We start from the raw sequence: 17,655 nt of genomic DNA, 5'->3' as shown, positions 1-17,655 counted from the left end.
AAGACATGGAGACACGGGACAGAGGGGACATGGAGACACAGAGACACAGGGCCACAGAGACACGGTACCACAGAGACACAGAGAAACGGTACCACAGAGACACAGAGACACTGGGCCACAGAGACACGGGGCCACAGAGACACAGAGACACGGTACTACAGAGACACAGAGACACGGGGCCACAGAGACACAGATACACGGGGCCATAGAGACACGGGGCCACAGAGACACAGAGACACAGATACACGGGGCCACAGGGACACAGAGACACGGTACTACAGAGACACAGAGACACGGGGCCACAGAGACACAGAGACACAGATACACGGGGCCACAGGAACACAGAGACACGGTACCACAGAGACACAGATACACGGTACCACAGAGACACATACACGGGGCCACAGAGACACGGGGCCACAGAGATAGGGGGCCACAGAGACACAGAGACACGGTACCACAGAGACACAGAGACACGGGGCCACAGAGAAACAGAGACACAGGGCCACCCGCGTGCAGAGACACATGGGGGTTGGGCGGGGGCGTTTGGTTCAACTCCCCCCCGACGCCCCCCCCACTCAGGCTGTGATATGCGATGCCTCTGTGGCTGGGGAGGCAAAACCGGCGCGGACCGAACCAGTGGCAAGGAAATTGGAGATGCGTGCATGCACACATACACACGTACGTACACATACACGTACGTACACACACACACGTACGTACACACACGTACGAAAAACACACACGTACGTACACACACGTGTACATAAACACACGCACACATATGTTTATACACATGTACATACACACACACAGGTACACACACATACACACACACAAATGTACATACACACACACACGTACACACATACACACATGTACATACACACATGTACATACACATACACATGTACATACACACGTGTACATACACACATACACACATGTACATGCACACGTGTACATACACACACGCACACACATGTACATACACCCACAGGTACACACACACACGCACACACACATTTACACACATGTACATACACACACGCACACACACATTTACATACACCCACGCACACACACATTTACATACACCCACAGGTACACACACACACGCACACACACATTTACACACGTACATACACACACGCACACACACATTTACACACACACACATGTACATACACACACGCACGCGTACACACGTACACGTACGCACGCGTACACACATACACGCACGCACGCGCACACACGTACACGCACACACGTACACGCACGCACGCGTACACATGTACATACACACACACACGTACATAAACACACGTACACACACACGTACATACCTGCACACACACACGCACACACACACATACCTGCACACACACAGGTACACACACAAGTACACACAAACGTACATACTCGCGCACACAGCCTTCAACAGCCTGTTGGGACAAGTGCTGTTAGCGAGCACCTACGAAGGCCGGCACGGCACACGAGGGGGTGGATGGCCAGCACCACGCCCAGCTGCCTTCGTCTCCCTCGTGGTGATGTTTACACACCGCGCCAGGTACTCATTTGAGGCAGAGTCAACCTAGGGGAGGCCCAGGACCGGTTCAGGTAGTCGCTACTGGTGTTGGCCGTGAGCAGGAATCGAACTTGTACCGCCGGGTTAGTAGAGCAGTGTGCTAACCATTGTGCCACCGCTCCCCAAATACATACACACACACACGGACACACAGACAAAACAACAACCGCCATTCACCACTAAGTGGCGGCAACGTCACCACGACGCTTGTGCCAGGCCATGTGCACCATGAGGCCACGTGAAGTGTCGAGCGCCCGCTGGCAGGTCACGGGGCAGACCCAGGTGCCACGGGTCGACTGAGATGACTGGCTGATGCACCACCTGTGCCCCCTACTGTGCCAACCTGCTGTGCTTTAGCCACCCGGCGCTCCGCTCGTTGTTGTGAGCGTCGCTCCTCCGCCCTCCGTTATTGTTGGAGGGCGACTGCCTCCAACTGCCCAATAGCGTCCTTCACGAGCCTCCTCCACAGAGGCCGATCTTGACATCGCTGGTACCAGTCATCGGCAAGTCCACTCAGTTCCACGTCCTCCTGTACCACATCACTCCATCACTTCTCTAGCCCGTGCCACGCCCGTTTAGCCCCCTCGATCCGGCCGAACAAAAGCTGTTTCGGCATGCGGTGGCTGGGCATGTGGGCTACATGACCCAGCCAACGCAGCCTTGCCTGCTGGAGGAGCTCAACAATGGGACCTTGCCCAGATCTTTCAAGAATTTGTGAGCTCCTCACACAATCCAGCCTGGTTAAACCCAGGATGGATCGTAGGCAGACGAGCCTAAATGTTTCTAACAGGCAAAGATGTTCCATTAGTGGAGTCCACGTTTCGCAAGCGTAGAGAAGGGAGAGAATGACTGTGGCCGAGAAGACCTGAAGCTTAGTGCGGAGCGACAGACCAGGTAGCTTCCATACAGCGTTACGCAACCGATTAAAAGATATTGCCGCTCGACTGATTCTGAGTGAGACCTCTGCTGTTAAACTGGAGCCGGTCATAAGCACACTGCCCAGGTATGGGAAACTCTCCACTCTTTCCACAACTGCCCCATCACTGATTGGGAGTTGTGGGGGTGGAGTGTCCGATGGTACAAAATACCCAGGCAGGTGCTTAGTTTTGGTGGGGCTGATGGTAAGGCCCCATCTCTTAGTGGCATGCTCCAGTCCCAGCAGCAGCGTCTCCAACTCCTCCTCTGAATGAGCAGCTATTACCAAATCATCGGCATACATAACGTGGTTGAGCAATAGAGAGCCATCCCTTGACCGCACCCGGGCATCGATCAGCCTCCCATTATATCTGTACCATATGGAGATTCCCCCGGTACCGCTATTGAAGGCTTCACGAACTACGTGGTCAAAATAGATGTTAAATAATGTGGGAGCCAGAGGACATCCCTGTCTCACCCCAAGGTGTACAGGGAATGGTTCCGACTCCCGGCCACGTAGTTTTACCCGGGCCCGCTCACCATCATGAAGGTCCTTAATGATCGTGAGCAGAGGGTCAGGGACTCCAAAAGCACGAAGAACAACTCAGAGCCCAGGCCTACTGATGGTATCATAGGCCTTGACCAGGTCAATAAAGCAGAGATGTAGGTCTTGTTGGAATTCCCTACACCTCTGCTGTAGCAGACGGACAGAAAATATGGCATCTGTGCAGGACCGCCCTTTCCTGAAACCGCATTGGGGCTCTGCAAGCCTCTCCTCAGCGTGCCTAGCAAGGCGATGTTGAATAATCCTTGCCCGGAGCTTTCCCGGCACACTGAAGAGTGAGATGCCCCTGTAGTTGTTACAGTCTGTGCAGTCCCCCTTCTTAAAGAGGGGGACCACCAGGGCATCCTTCCAATCTTGCAGAACCCGTCCAGTGGTCCAGATTGTTGTTATGATGTCATATAGGGCAGTCTGTGCACAAACGCCACCCTCCCTCAGCATTTCGCTTGGGAGATCGTCTCTACCCGGTGCCTTTCCTGGTCTCAGACTCCAGATCGCCTTCAGTACTTCGCACACGCACGGACACACACACACGCACGGACACACACACACACGGACACACACACGCACGGACACACACACGGACACACACACACGCACAGACACACACACACGCACGGACACACACACACACGGACAAGCGTGCAGTTTCCATGATGTAACCGCCACTCCCCGCCCCCCCAAACCGCCACCATCCCCCCACCCCCACCTGCACACACACCTGTGTGCACCTGTGTGCACCTGTGTGCAGGTGTGTGTGTACGTGTGTGGGTGTGTACGTGTGTGGGTGTGTACATGTGTGGGTGTGCAGGTGTGTGGCTGTGTGTACGTGTGTGTGGGTGTGTGTACATGTGTGCGGGTGTGTGTACATGTGTGCGGGTGTGTGTATGTGTGTGGGTGTGTGTGTGGGTGTGTGGGTGTGTGTACATGTGTGTGGGTGTGTGTACATGTGTGTGGGTGTGTGTACGTGGGTGTGTGTGTGTACGTGGGTGTGTGTGTGTGTGTACGTGGGTGTGTGTGTGTGTGTACATGTGTGTGCGTGTGTGCTGGGAGCGGTGGCGCAGCGGTGAGTGTAGTGTGCTACGAACCAGGCGACCAGAGTTCGATTTCCGCTCACGGTCAACACCGGTAACGATTACCTGAACAGGTCCTGGGACTCTCCTAGGTCGATTCAGCCTTAAATTAGTACCAGGTGTGGTGTGTTGTAAATATCTACACTGGGCAGACGAAGGCGGTCGGGGCGTGGTGGTGGCCATCAACCCCCCTCCGTGCCGGCCTTCATGAGCCGCTGCTATTCGCTACGAACAGCACTTGCCCCAACAGTCTGTTAAAGGCTATACGAGGGATCTTTGTCATTGCATTTGACAAGCAACCTTTGCTCTCCACAGCGCGATAGCCCCGCCACTACGGCGACCAGGCACGAGTGGGGGGGTAGATGGGTGGCTAAAATAGGGGATTGGGTAGGTAGGTGATTGGATAGGTGGGCGAGGTGGGTGGATGGGTGGGTGAGTGGTTAGAAGGGTGGGGAGCCAGGAGAGTGGTTTGTACGCGATTGGATAGGTGGGCAAGTAGCTATGTAGGTGGGTAGGCGTGTGACTCGGTAATCAGACAGGTGGGCAGGGAGGTGGGCGTGGAGGTAGACACGGATCCTGGCAGAGACCCCAACTCCGACCCCTCCCCCCACCCCGCCACTGCCCGCCGCCCCTCCCCCAGAGCCCTGGTAAGGAGCCCCGAGTGCTTAATCAGTGCCCAATCAGCTGAGGGTGCCCAGCAGGGCACGTGGGGGCCACGGGGGGCCACGGGGGGCGGGGCACGTGGGGGGGCACGTGGTGGGGGGGCACGTGGGGGGGGGGGGGGGCACGTGAGGGGGGGGGGCACGTGGGGGGGGCACGTGGGGGGGGGGCACGTGGGGGGGTACGTGGGGGGGGGGGCACGGGGGTCACGGGTAACCGCCTCTTCGAGCCCTCCAGGGCCAGCACGCGTCCCGCTCACGTGCCACGCGACGGGGCCGGGCAAGTACCTCGGGAGGTACGTGGGGACAGACAGCTCCGTGGTGAAGTGGGTGTGCAGGTGGGTGGGCATGTGGATAGGCGCATAGGTGGATAAGTTGGTGTGTGAGTGGGCAGGTGGGGGAAGGAGTATATGGCTGCTATAAATGTCCACGTGATGATGATAAGCCACTTTGTTGAGCGATCATTTGCCATCGCCGGGTCGTTTCTGAAAAAGAGCTACGTAGCTCAGTGGGCCTAACCTGGCAAAATAAAATAAAAATAGTTTATCTTCAGGTGCATAGGCAGGCAGGTAGTTGTGTGGGTCAGTGGGTAGCAGCAGGAAACAGGAGAAAACGATTAAGTGGAATAAATAAATTAATGCCATGGAAAGGGAATGGTGCGGAGATGAAAAGGGTATTTCATCTCTGGACACACAGATACACAGACAGATACACAAACAGATACACACACATATACACACAGACAGCAACCGCCATTCGCCACTAAGTGGCGGTAATGTCGCTACGGCGCTTGTGCCAGGCCAGGTGCGCTCCGATGCCACGGAGCGCACCTGGCAGGACATGGAATAGACCGAGGAGCCATGGATTGACTGACTGAACTGACTGACCGATGCACCACCTCTGCCCCCCACTGTGCCAACTGCATTTTAGCCACCCGGCGCTCCGCTCGTTGTTGTGAGCGTCGCTCCTCTGCCCTCCATTGTTGCTGAAGGGCGATTGCCTCCAACTGCCCAGTAGCGTCCTTCACAAGCCTCCTCCACAGAGGCTGATCTTGACATCGCCGGTACCAGTCGTCGGCAAGTCCGCCCAGCTCCACATCCTCCCTTGCTGCATCAACCCATCTCTTCTTCAGCCCGTGCCACGCCCGTTTAGCCTCATCTATCTGGCCAAACAGGAGCTGCTTGGGCATGCAGTGGCTGGTCATGTCGGCAACATGACCCAACCAACGCAGCCTCGCCTGCCGAACGAGCTCACTAATGGGACTCTGTCCAGATGTTGAAGGATCTGTGTGCTTCTAAAAAAATCCAGCCTGGTTAAACCCAAGATAAACTGTAGGCAAGCAAACCATGACTGTTTCAAACTGGCACAGATGTATCTCTAGATGGCTCCATGTTTCACAACCATAGATAAGGGAGGGCATGAGTGTGGCCAAGAAGACCCGAAGCTTCATGTGGAGTGATGGACCAGGCAGCTTCCACACAGCGTTACGCAGCCGATGAAAAGATAATGCCGCTTGACTGAGACAGAGTGAAACCGTGGCTGCAAAATCGGAGCTGGTTATAAGCACACTGCCGAGGTACTGAAGCCTCTCCACTCTCTCCACAACTGCCCCGTCACCAATGGGGAGTGCAGGAGGTGGGGTGTTGTATGACTCAAAATGCCCAGGCAGGTGCTTAGTTTTGGAGGGGCAGATGGTAAGGCCCCCAACTCTTAGTGGCATGCTGCAAGTTCAGCAGCAGTGCCTCCAACTCCTTCTCAGAGTGAGCAGCAATCACCAGACAATCAGCGTGCATATAATATGGTTGACCAATAGGGAGGCATCCCTTTACCGTACCCGGGCATCGATCAGCCTCCCCTTGTAAAGCCTTTGGGGCCATCCATTTAGTACGTACGCATGGAGGGGGGAGGGGGGTTAACACAAATGTGTACACTTGCGTATGGGGGATCTACTGACAATGTGCGTACACATATGAAACGGGGGGGGGGGGGGGGGGGTGAAGCCTCGATAATAATTTGCCTACACTGGCCTTCAAATTAGTTAGTCCCGCGGTGGACTATCTGTTTGCTTAAACACGTTAATATTATTAATCCTTGATCGTTTTTGCGTGGATTAAATATCGGCCGTTTTATAGGATTTGGGTGGGGGGGTCAAGCGTACGTACGCAGGTGGGGGGGGGGGGGTGTAAAACGTCCGCGTGCGTACAGGGAGGGGGGGATGGGTAAAGTTTTGACAGATCTTTGCTTCCTACTCAATGGATGCCCCCTTTCCTGACTTTTAGGGCAAGTGCTGTTATCACTCCCGACCTTCCCCCCCTCCCACGGGTTTACACGGGGGGGGGGGGGGGGGTGACAGGCAGAGTGACCACACACATCGGCAGTTGGCCCATAAAAGAGAGCGAGTTTGTGGGGACACGTGAGTGTGTGTGTGCAGACACGTGAGTGTGTGTGTGTGGGGACACGTGTGTGTGTGGAGACACGTGTGTGTGTGTGGAGACGTGAGTGTGTGGTGTGTGTGTGGAGACGTGAGTGTGTGGTGTGTGTGTGGAGACGTGAGTGTGTGTGTGTGTGGAGACGTGAGTGTGTGTGGAGACATGTGAGTGTGTGTGTGTGGAGACACGTGAGTGTGTATGTGTGTGGACACGTGAGTGTGTGTGTGGACACGTGAGTGTGTGTGTGGAGACGTGAGTGTGTGTGTGGAGACGTGAGTGTGTGTGTGTGGACACGTGAGTGTGTGTGTGTGGAGACGTGAGAGTGTGTGTGTGTGGACACGTGAGTGTGTGTGTGGAGACGTGAGTGTGTGTGTGGACACGTGAGTGTGTGTGGAGACGTGAGTGTGTGTGTGTGTGGAGATGTGAGTGTGTGTGTGTGGGGACACGTGAGTGTGTGTGTGTGGAGACGTGAGTGTGTGTGTGGACACGTGAGTGTGTGTGTGTGGAGACACGTGTGAGTGTGTGTGTGTGGAGACACGTGAGTGTGTGTGTGGAGACACGTGAGTGTGTGTGTGTGTGGAGACACGTGTGTGTGCGTGTGGGGACACGTGAGTGTGTGTGCAGACACGTGTGAGTGTGTGTGTGTGGAGACACGTGTGAGTGTGTGTGTGTGGAGACACGTGAGTGTGTGTGTGTGGAGACACGTGTGTGTGCGTGTGGGGACACGTGAGTGTGTGTGCAGACACGTGTGAGTGTGTGTGTGTGGAGACACGTGTGAGTGTGTGGAGACACGTGTGTGTGTGTGGAGACACGTGTGAGTGTGTGTGGGGACACGTGAGTGTGTGTGTGGGGACGCGTGAGTGTGTGTGTGTGGAGACACGTGAGTGTGTGTGGGGACACGTGAGTGTGTGTGTGTGGAGACACGTGAGTGTGTGTGGGGACACGTGAGTGTGTGTGTGTGGAGACACGTGAGTGTGTGTGTGGGGACACGTGAGTGTGTGTGTGGGGACACGTGAGTGTGTGTGTGGGGACACGTGAGTGTGTGTGGGGACACGTGAGTGTGTGTGTGGAGACACGTGAGTGTGTGTGTGGGGACACGTGAGTGTGTGTGTGGACACGTGAGTGTGTGTGTGGGGACACGTGAGTGTGTGTGTGGGGACACGTGAGTGTGTGTGCAGACACGTGTGAGTGTGTGTGGAGACACGTGAGTGTGTGTGTGTGGACACGTGAGTGTGTGTGGAGACACGTGAGTGAGTGTGTGTGTGGAGACACGTGAGTGTGTGTGTGGAGACACGTGAGTGTGTGTGTGTGTGGGGACACGTGTGTGTGTGTGTGTGGAGACACGTGAGTGTGTGTGTGGACACGTGAGTGTGTGTGTGGACACGTGAGTGAGTGTGTGGAGACACGTGAGTGTGTGTGTGGACACATGAGTGAGTGTGTGTGTGGAGACACGTGAGTGTGTGTGTGGACACGTGAGTGTGTGTGTGTGTGGGGACACGTGTGTGTGTGTGTGGAGACACGTGAGTGTGTGTGTGGGGACACGTGAGTGTGTGTGTGTGGACACGTGAGTGTGTGTGCAGACACGTGAGTGTGTGTGTGTGGACACGTGAGTGTGTGTGGAGACACGTGTGTGTGTGTGGACACATGAGTGTATGTGTGTGGAGACACGTGAGTGTGTGTGTGGACACGTGAGTGAGTGTGTGTGTGGAGACACGTGAGTGTGTGTGTGGACACATGAGTGTGTGTGTGGAGACACGTGAGTGTGTGTGTGGGGACACGTGAGTGTGTGTGTGGACACACGTGAGTGTGTGTGGACACGTGAGTGTGTGGACACGTGAGTGTGTGGGGAGTGTGTGGCTGCGGAGTGTGTGGCTGTGTGTGGCTGTGTGTGGCTGTGTGTGGGGTGTGTGTGGGTGTATCGAGTGTGTGGTTGTGTATGTGGAGTATGTGGAGTGTGTGGGTGTGTGTGGGTATGCGTGTGCATGGGGTGTATGGGGGCATGTGGAGCATGTTGGTGTGTGGAGTGTGTGTGTGTGTGTGGCTGAGGTGCCATCTGTTGAGGGGGTACTGAAGGCGATCCAGAGCCTGAGACCAGGAAAGGCACCGGGCAGAGATGATCTCGCAAGTGAAATGCTGAGGAAGGGTGGCGATTGTGCACAGACTGCCCTACATGACATCATAACAACAGTCTGGACCACTGGATGGGTTCCGCATATTTAGAAGGAAGCCCAGGTGGTCCCCCTCTTTAAGAAGAGGGACCGCACAGACTGTAACAACTACAGGGGCATCTCACTCCTCAGTGTGCCGGGAAAGCTCCTGGCAAGGATTATTCAACATCGCCTTGCCAGGCACGCTGAGGAGAGGCTTGCGGAGCCCCAATGAGCTTTCAGGAAAGGGGCGGTCCTGCACAGATGCCATATTTTCTGTCCGTCTGCTACAGCAGAGGTGTAGGGAATTCCAACAAAACCTGCATCTCTGCTTTATTGACCTGGTCAAGGCCTATGATACCATCAGTAGGCCTGGGCTCTGGGTTGTTCTTCGTGCTTTCGGAGTCCCTGACCCTCTGCTCACGATCATTAAGGACCTTCATGATGTTGAGCGGGCCCAGGTAAAACCACGTGGCTGGGAGTCAGAGCCATTCCCTGTACACCTTGGGGTGCGACAGGGATGTCCTCTTGCTCCCACATTATTTAACATCTATTTTGATCACGTAGTTTGTGAAGCCGTTTAATAGCTGTACCGGATGAATTTACATCTGGTACAGATACAATGGGAGGCTGATCGATGCCCAGGTGCGGTCAAGGCATGGCTCCCTATTGCTCAACCATGCCGATGATCTGGTTATTGCTGCTCAGTTGGAGGCACTGCTGCTGAACCTGGAGCTTGCCACTAAGAGATGGGGCCTTACCATCAGCCCCACCAAAACTAAGCACCTGCCTGGGTATTTTGTACCATCGGACACTCCACCCCCACAACTCTTAATTAGTGATGGGCAGTTGTAGAGAGAGTGGAGAGTTTCCCATACCTGGGCAGTGTGCTCATGACCGGCTCCAGTTTAACACCAGAGGTCTCATTCCGAATCAGTCGAGCGGCATTATATTTTCATCGCTTGCGTAACGTTGTGTGGAAGCTACCTGGTCTCTCACTCCGCACGAAGCTTCAGGTCTTCACGGCCACAGTCATTCCCTCTCTTCTCTACGCATGCGAAACGTGGACCCCCCTTAATGGAACATCTTCGCCGGTTAGAAACATTATGGCTGGCCTGCCTATGATCCATCCTGGGTTTAACTAGGCTGGATTGTGTCAAGAGCTCACAAATCCTTGAAAGATCTGGACCAAGACCCATCGGTGAGCTCCTACGGCAGGCAAGGCTGCGTTGGCTGGGTCATGTAGCCTGCATGACCGGCCGGATCGAAGGAGCTAAATGGGCGCGGCATGGACTAGAGAAGAGATGGAGTGATGTGGTACAGCAGGATGTGGAGCTGAGTGGATTTGCCGATGACTGGTACCAGTGGTGTCAAGATCGGCCTCTGTGGAGGAGGCTCGTGAAGGACGCTACTGGGCAGTTGGAGGTAGTCGCCCTCCAACAACAATGGAGAGCGGAGGAGTGACGCTCACAACAATGGGCGGAGCGCCGAGTGGCTAAAGCACAGAAAGTTGGCACAGTAGGGGGCACAGGTGGTGCATCAGCCAGTCATCTCAGTCAGTCGTCCTGTGACATCTGGATCTGCCCCATGACCTCCTGCCAGCGGGCGTTTGACACTTCACGTGGCCTCAAGGTGCACATGGCCTGGCACAAGCGTCGTGGTTACGTTCCCGCCACTTAGTGGCGAATGGCGGTTGTTGTTGTTGTGCATGGAGTGTGTGGGTGTGTGTGCATGGAGTATGTGGGTGTGTGGAGTGTATGTGTGGAGTGAAAGGGTGTACAATGTCGAATGTGTGGAGTGTGAGTGTCCTAAAAGTGCTATAAATTCCACGTGATGATAATCTGCCACTTCGCTGAACTATCATTTTTGGCAGCCAGGTCGCTTCTGAACAAGAGTTATATAGCTCAGTGGGCCTTACCTGGTGACATAAAAATAGTTTAGTTTAGGGTGTGGAATATGTGTGTGGCGTGGGGAGCGGTAATGCAGTTGTCACCGCGCCATGCCTGCCTTCGTAGGTGTTGCACACTAACAGCACTTGCCACAACAGTCTGTTCATGATAAATGGGGGATCTGATTCTGGGTGTGTAGGTATGTGTGGGTGTGTGTGTCTTTATCTTTGGGTGTGTGTGGAGTGTGGGTCTCTGTGTGAGTCTGTGGGTCTCTGATCGATTATGTGGGTCACTGTGCGAGTCGGTGAATCTCTGTGCGAGTCTACGGGTCTCTATTCGAGTCTACGGGTCTCGGTGTGAGTCTATGGGAATCGGTGCGAGTCTACAAGTCTCTGTGCGAGTCTGTGGCTCTGTGTGAGTCTATGGGTCATGTGATTGACCTGTAGGGCACGAGTTAGTTCTGCCCGGATTTTCATATCCTTCCCTTTTTGGGCGAAGCCGGATTTCCGCAAAACCCGCTCTTCAAATCTGTGTCATTAGGCGCTCCACCACCCGGCTGAGCCCAAACGAATTGTCACACGTACACAACATACGTGTCGATCTACTGTGAGAGTCGCTCTCGAACGCACCCATGGTGACTGGGTGCGTGGATAAGTCGGTGGGCGGCTGGTTGAGTGAGTGGGTGGCTGGCTGTGTGAGTGGGTGGGTGGGTGAGTGGGTGGGTGGGTGGGTGAGTGAGTGGGTGGGTAAGTGGGTGGGTAAGTGGGTGGGTGAGTAGGTGGATGGGTAAGTGGGTGAGTGGGTGGGTGAGTGGGTGGGTGAGTGGGTGGGTGAGTGGGTGAGTGGGTGGGTGGATGGGTTAGTGGGTGGGTGGGTGAGTGGATGGGTGGGTAAGTGGGTGAGTGAGTGAGTGGGTAGGTGGGCGAGTGAATGAGTGAGTGGGTGAGTGGGTGAGTGGGTGAGTGGATGGGTGGGTGGGTGATTGAGTGAGTGGGTGGGTGAGTGGTTGGGTGGGTGAGTGGTTGGGTGGGTGAGTGGTTGGGTGGGTGGGTGAGTGGTTGGGTGGGTGAGTGAGTGGGTGAGTCGGTGGATGATTGAGTGGTTGGGTGGGTGAGTGTGTCAGTGAGTGGGTGGGTGAGTGTGTCAGTGAGTGGGTGGGTGAGTGAGTGGGTGAGTGGGTGGGTGGGTGAGTGGGTGGGTGGGTGGGTGAGTGGGTGGGTGAGTGGGTGGGTGGGTGGGTGAGTGGGTGGGTGAGTGAGTGGGTGAGTGGGTGGGTGGGTGGGTGAGTGAGTGGGTGAGTGGGTGGGTGGGTGGGTGAGTGAGTGGGTGGGTGGGTGAGTGAGTGGGTGGGTGAGTGGGTGGGTGATTGAGTGAGTGGGTCGGTGAGTGGTTGGGTCGGTGAGTGAGTGAGTGGGTGGGTGGGTGAGTGAGTGGGTGAGTGAGTGGGTGAGTGAGTGGGTGGGCGGATGAGTGGGTGAGTGAGTGGACGGTTAGGTGAGTGAGTGGGTGAGTGGGTGGGTGCGTGAATGAGTGGGTGGGTGGATGGGTAAGTGGGTGAGTGGGTGGGTGGGTAAGTGGGTGAGTGGGTGGGTGGTTGGTGAGTGGGTGGGTGGGTGAGTGGGTGGATGGGTTAGTGGGTGGGTGAGTGAGTGGATGGGTGGGTAAGTGGGTGAGTGGGTGGGTGAGTGGGTGAGTAGATGGGTAGGTGATTGAGTGAGTGGGTGGGTGAGTGGTTGGGTGGGTGGGTGAGTGGTTGGGTGGGTGGGTCAGTGGTTGAGTGGGTGGATGAGTGAGTGGGTCAGTTGGTGGGTGATTTAGTGAGTGGGTGGGTGAGTGGTTTGGTGGGTGGGTGAGTGAGTGAGTGGGTGGGTGATTTAGTGAGTGGGTGGGTGAGTGGTTGGGTGAGTGGGTGGGTGGGTGAGTGGGTGGGTGGGTGAGTGGGTGGGTGAGTGGGTGGGTGAGTGGGTGAGTGGGTAAATAGGTGGGTGGGTGAGGCCCCACTCACACACCCAACCACTCACCCGCAGCACTGCAGGTCACACCTCTTTCTGCCTCGTCCCTCCTAATAACTTCGCTCAACCTAAGAACGGCACCAACTCTTATTCAATGACACTTTAAAGAGTGCTGTTTATTGCTGTTCGTTACAGAATGCTAAACAAATACACAGAGACACACAAGTACACTTAAATGTACACACACACAAAACAAAGATCCCATCACAGCCTTAACAGACTGTTGGGGCATGTGCTGTTAGCGAGCACACGAGGTGGGTCGTCAGCGCCATGCCCGGCCGCCTTTGTCTCCCCAGTGGCGATGTTTACACACTGCACCAAGTTCTCACTTCGGCTGAGTCGATCTAGCGGATGTTCTGGACTCAGGACCGGTTCGGGCCACCACTACACCACTGCTCCCCATGCACACAGGCAAATACACACGGACACACAGTCGCACTCACACACACTCAACAGACAGTATGCACACACACACACTCTCACCTCTCAGTCACTCATACAGTAAGCACACATGCAATGCACACACTCAAAACGTTGTTTCCTAATCTCTCACACACACACTCACACACCACAACATCCACACACAGAAATATACTCACACACCAAGACATACACACACACTCTCACATCACAACCCCCACACACACACAGATACACTCACACCAATACAACAACCGCCATTCGCCACTAAGTGGCGGTGACGTCACCACGACGCTTGTGCCAGGCCATGTGCACCTTGAGGCCACGTGAAGTGTCGAACGCCCGCTGGCAGGAGGTCACGGGGCAGACCCAGGTGCCACGGGTCGACTGACTGAGATGACTGGCCGATGCACCACCTGTGCCCCCTACTGTGCCAACTTGCTGTGCTTTAGCCACCCGGCGCTCCGCTCGTTGTTGTGAGCGTCGCTCCTCCGCCCACCGTTGTTGTTGGAGGGCGACTGCCTCCAACTGCCCAGTAGCGTCCTAAACGAGCGTCCTGCACAGAGGCCGATCTTGATACCGCTGGTACCAGTCATCGGCAAGTCCACTCAGCTCCACGTCCTCCTGTACCACATCACTCCATCTCTTCTCTAGCCCGTGCCGCGCCCGTATAGCCCCCTCGATCCGGCCGAACAAAAGCTGTTTCGACATGCGGTGGCTGGGCATGCGGGCTCCATGACCCCCAATACACACACATACACTCTTACACAACCCCCCCACACACACACAGATACACTCATACGCCAATACACACACAACCTACACATAACCTATACACACATACTCTCTCTCACACACACACAACCTACACACACAACCTACACATAACCTATACACATACAACCTACACATAACCTATATACACAACCTACACATAACCTATATACACATACTCTCTCTCACACACACACACAACCTACACACACGCACAACCTACACATAACTTATACACACATACTCTCTCACACACACACAACCTACACACACACACAACCTACACATAACCTATTCTCACACACACACACACACAACCTACACACACACAACCTACACATACTGACACATAACCTATAGACACACTCTCTCTCACACACACAACCTAACCCACCACACAGATAACGATCCCGTGTAGACTTCAAGAGACCTCGGAAGGTACACACAGACAAAGACGCCCCGTGTAGCCTACACACGTTGTTGGGTCAAGTGCTGCTCGCGAGTAGCACCAACGAAGGGCCACTGTGGTTAGAACCAAGCCCGGCCACCTTTGTCTCCCCCAAATCTGGTGTTTACTATACACCCCGATTCAGATACGATCGATAAAAGCAGTGTGCTAACCATTGCGTCACCACTCCCCTTCTGCCGCCAATGCAAAGACAAAGACCCCGCGTATAGCCTTAACATCATTTTGGGGCAAGTACCAGAAGCGAGCAGTAGCACCTATGCAGGCCGGCACGGCACACGAGAGGGTGGGTGGCTAGCACCACACCCGGCCGCCTTTGTCTCCCCAACGGCGATGTTTACACACAAGTACACACACAGTGAGCACACATACGGACACTGCACGCTCGCCCCATCACCACTGTGACAGAGCGGTGGACATTCCACATTCCCAAGGCGGGCAGACGAGTCTATCCATAGACCCGCTGTTGATGATCTCCCCGGCGCACAAAGTGGTACTCGCTGTATCGACCTCAAAGGCAGGGAGGGATGATCGGCTGAGTAAGCCCCAGCCCGCCTCCACCACCAGAGTTTGAGTCACCCACAACACCGCTGCTGAGTTAGTGATGCAAAGACACCAGGTGCTCATTTGAGGCTGAGTCAACCTAGGGAAGTCCCAGAACCTATTCCCTACACACATCCCACCAAAGATCCCCCTTATAGTCGAACAGACTTTTGTGGCAACTGCTGTGAGCGAGTCGCACCTGTGACGTCCGGCACGGCACACGAAGTCGTCGGTGGGGAGCACTACGTCTCGACAATGGCGATGTTCACACACCGCACCAGGTACTCATTTAAAGCTGAGTCGACCTAGGAGAGGCCTAGGGCCTGGTTGAGATGATCGTCACTGGTGCTGGCCGTGAGCGGGAATCAAACTCTGGTGGCAGGATTCATAGCGCAACGGGCTGAGCGCTGCCGCTCCCCACACATCCCGCCACCAACCAAGGCGCACACAACACTCGGGGTCTGTGAAGACAACACAACGGTGCCCGTGTAGTCTCCACGGGGCTCCAGGGCAAGTGCCATTCGCAATCGCCTATGATGGCCAACGTGGCTCACGAGGCGATGGTGTGGTCTAGACTACGCCAGGCCGCCTTTGTCTCCCCAGTGACGATGTTCACACACCGCACTCGGTACTCATTTGAGGCTGAGTCGACCTAAGGGAGGACCAAGACCAGGGTCGGCTTCGATATTTGCCACTGGTGGCGGCCATGAATGGAAATCGACTCGGATTGTCGGGTCCGTCGTGCAGGGCGCTAACCACTGCGCAACCGCTTTACACACCCACACACACATCCACACATACCACACATCCACACATACCACACATCCACACATACCCACCCACACATACCACACACCCACACACACCCACACATACCACACACCCACACACACCCACCCACACATACCACACACCCACACATACCCACACATACCACACACCCACACATACCCACACATACCACACACCCACACACACACCCACACCCACACACACACCCACACACATACCGTCATCTACACACACACCCCCACACACACCCACACATACCACACAAAGTGTCATCTACACACACCCACCCACACATACCACACCCACCACACACACACCCCACACACACACACATACCACACCCACCACACACACACCCACACATACCACACACACCACACAAACTGTCATCTACACATACACCCACACACATACCACACACACACCCCCACACACAGTGTAATATACACAAACCTACCCACACATACCACACCCACCACACACACACCCACACATACCACACACCCAGTGTCTTCTACACACACACCCACAGTGTCATACCTACACCCCCCACACACACACCCATACATAGTGTCACACCTACACCCACACACACACACCCACACATACCACACAAAGTGTCATCTACACACCCACCCACACACACACCCACACATACCACACACCCACACATACCACACCCACCACACACACACCCACACATACCACACACCCACACATACCACACACCCACACAAAGTGTCATTTACACACACCCACAGTGTCATACCTACACACCCCCACAATACAAACATCCCCGTATCGCCTTAACAGATAGTCGGGGCAAGTCCTGTTAGCGAGCACCTATAAAGGCCGGCACGGCACACGAGGGGGTGGGTAGCCAGCACCACGCCTGACCGCCTTTGTCTCCCCAGTAGCAATGTTTACGCACCGCACCTGGTACTCATTTGAGGCTGATTCGACCTCGGGGAGGCCCAGGACCGGTTCAGGACCGGTTCAGACAATCGTCATCGGTATTGACCATGAGCGGGAATCGAACTCGTCAGGTTTGCAGCCCAGCGCGCTAACCGCTACACCGCCGCTCCCCACAACCCCACACACACCCATACCTACACATCCACAAAGTGCATAACACACAGACACCTTCCCCCATCCCCCACTCCCCCCTCGTGTTGCAATCATTTGGCTCCGTGAGTCCACTGGGAGGGGCTACACGGGGGAAGGGGAGGCGGGGCGGGGGAAGGGGTGGGATGAGTGAAGTCTTCCATGCAACTTGCACAACTCTCACCCCCCCCACCACTCCTTCCCCTTCCTCCACTGATGTGCACACAAAAGATAAAATATCCCCCCCCCCCACGATTGGGATACACGGGCTGTTGCGGGCCA

General features: G+C 55.3%; 1 protein-coding gene across 1 annotated transcript in view; it reads right to left on the bottom strand.

Moving 5' to 3' along the window:
* LOC116952815 (plasma membrane calcium-transporting ATPase 2-like) overlaps positions 1-17,655 on the bottom strand; it is a 110,516-nt gene that overhangs the window by 54,227 nt on the left and 38,634 nt on the right.

Source organism: Petromyzon marinus, chromosome 48 (genome assembly GCF_048934315.1).
Source record: "Petromyzon marinus isolate PM22_M1 ecotype Great Lakes invasive population chromosome 48, UKy_Petmar_22M1.pri1.0, whole genome shotgun sequence".
NCBI classification, from domain to species: Eukaryota; Metazoa; Chordata; class Hyperoartia; order Petromyzontiformes; family Petromyzontidae; genus Petromyzon; species Petromyzon marinus.
This window is presented reverse-complemented; position numbering and strand designations above follow the sequence as displayed.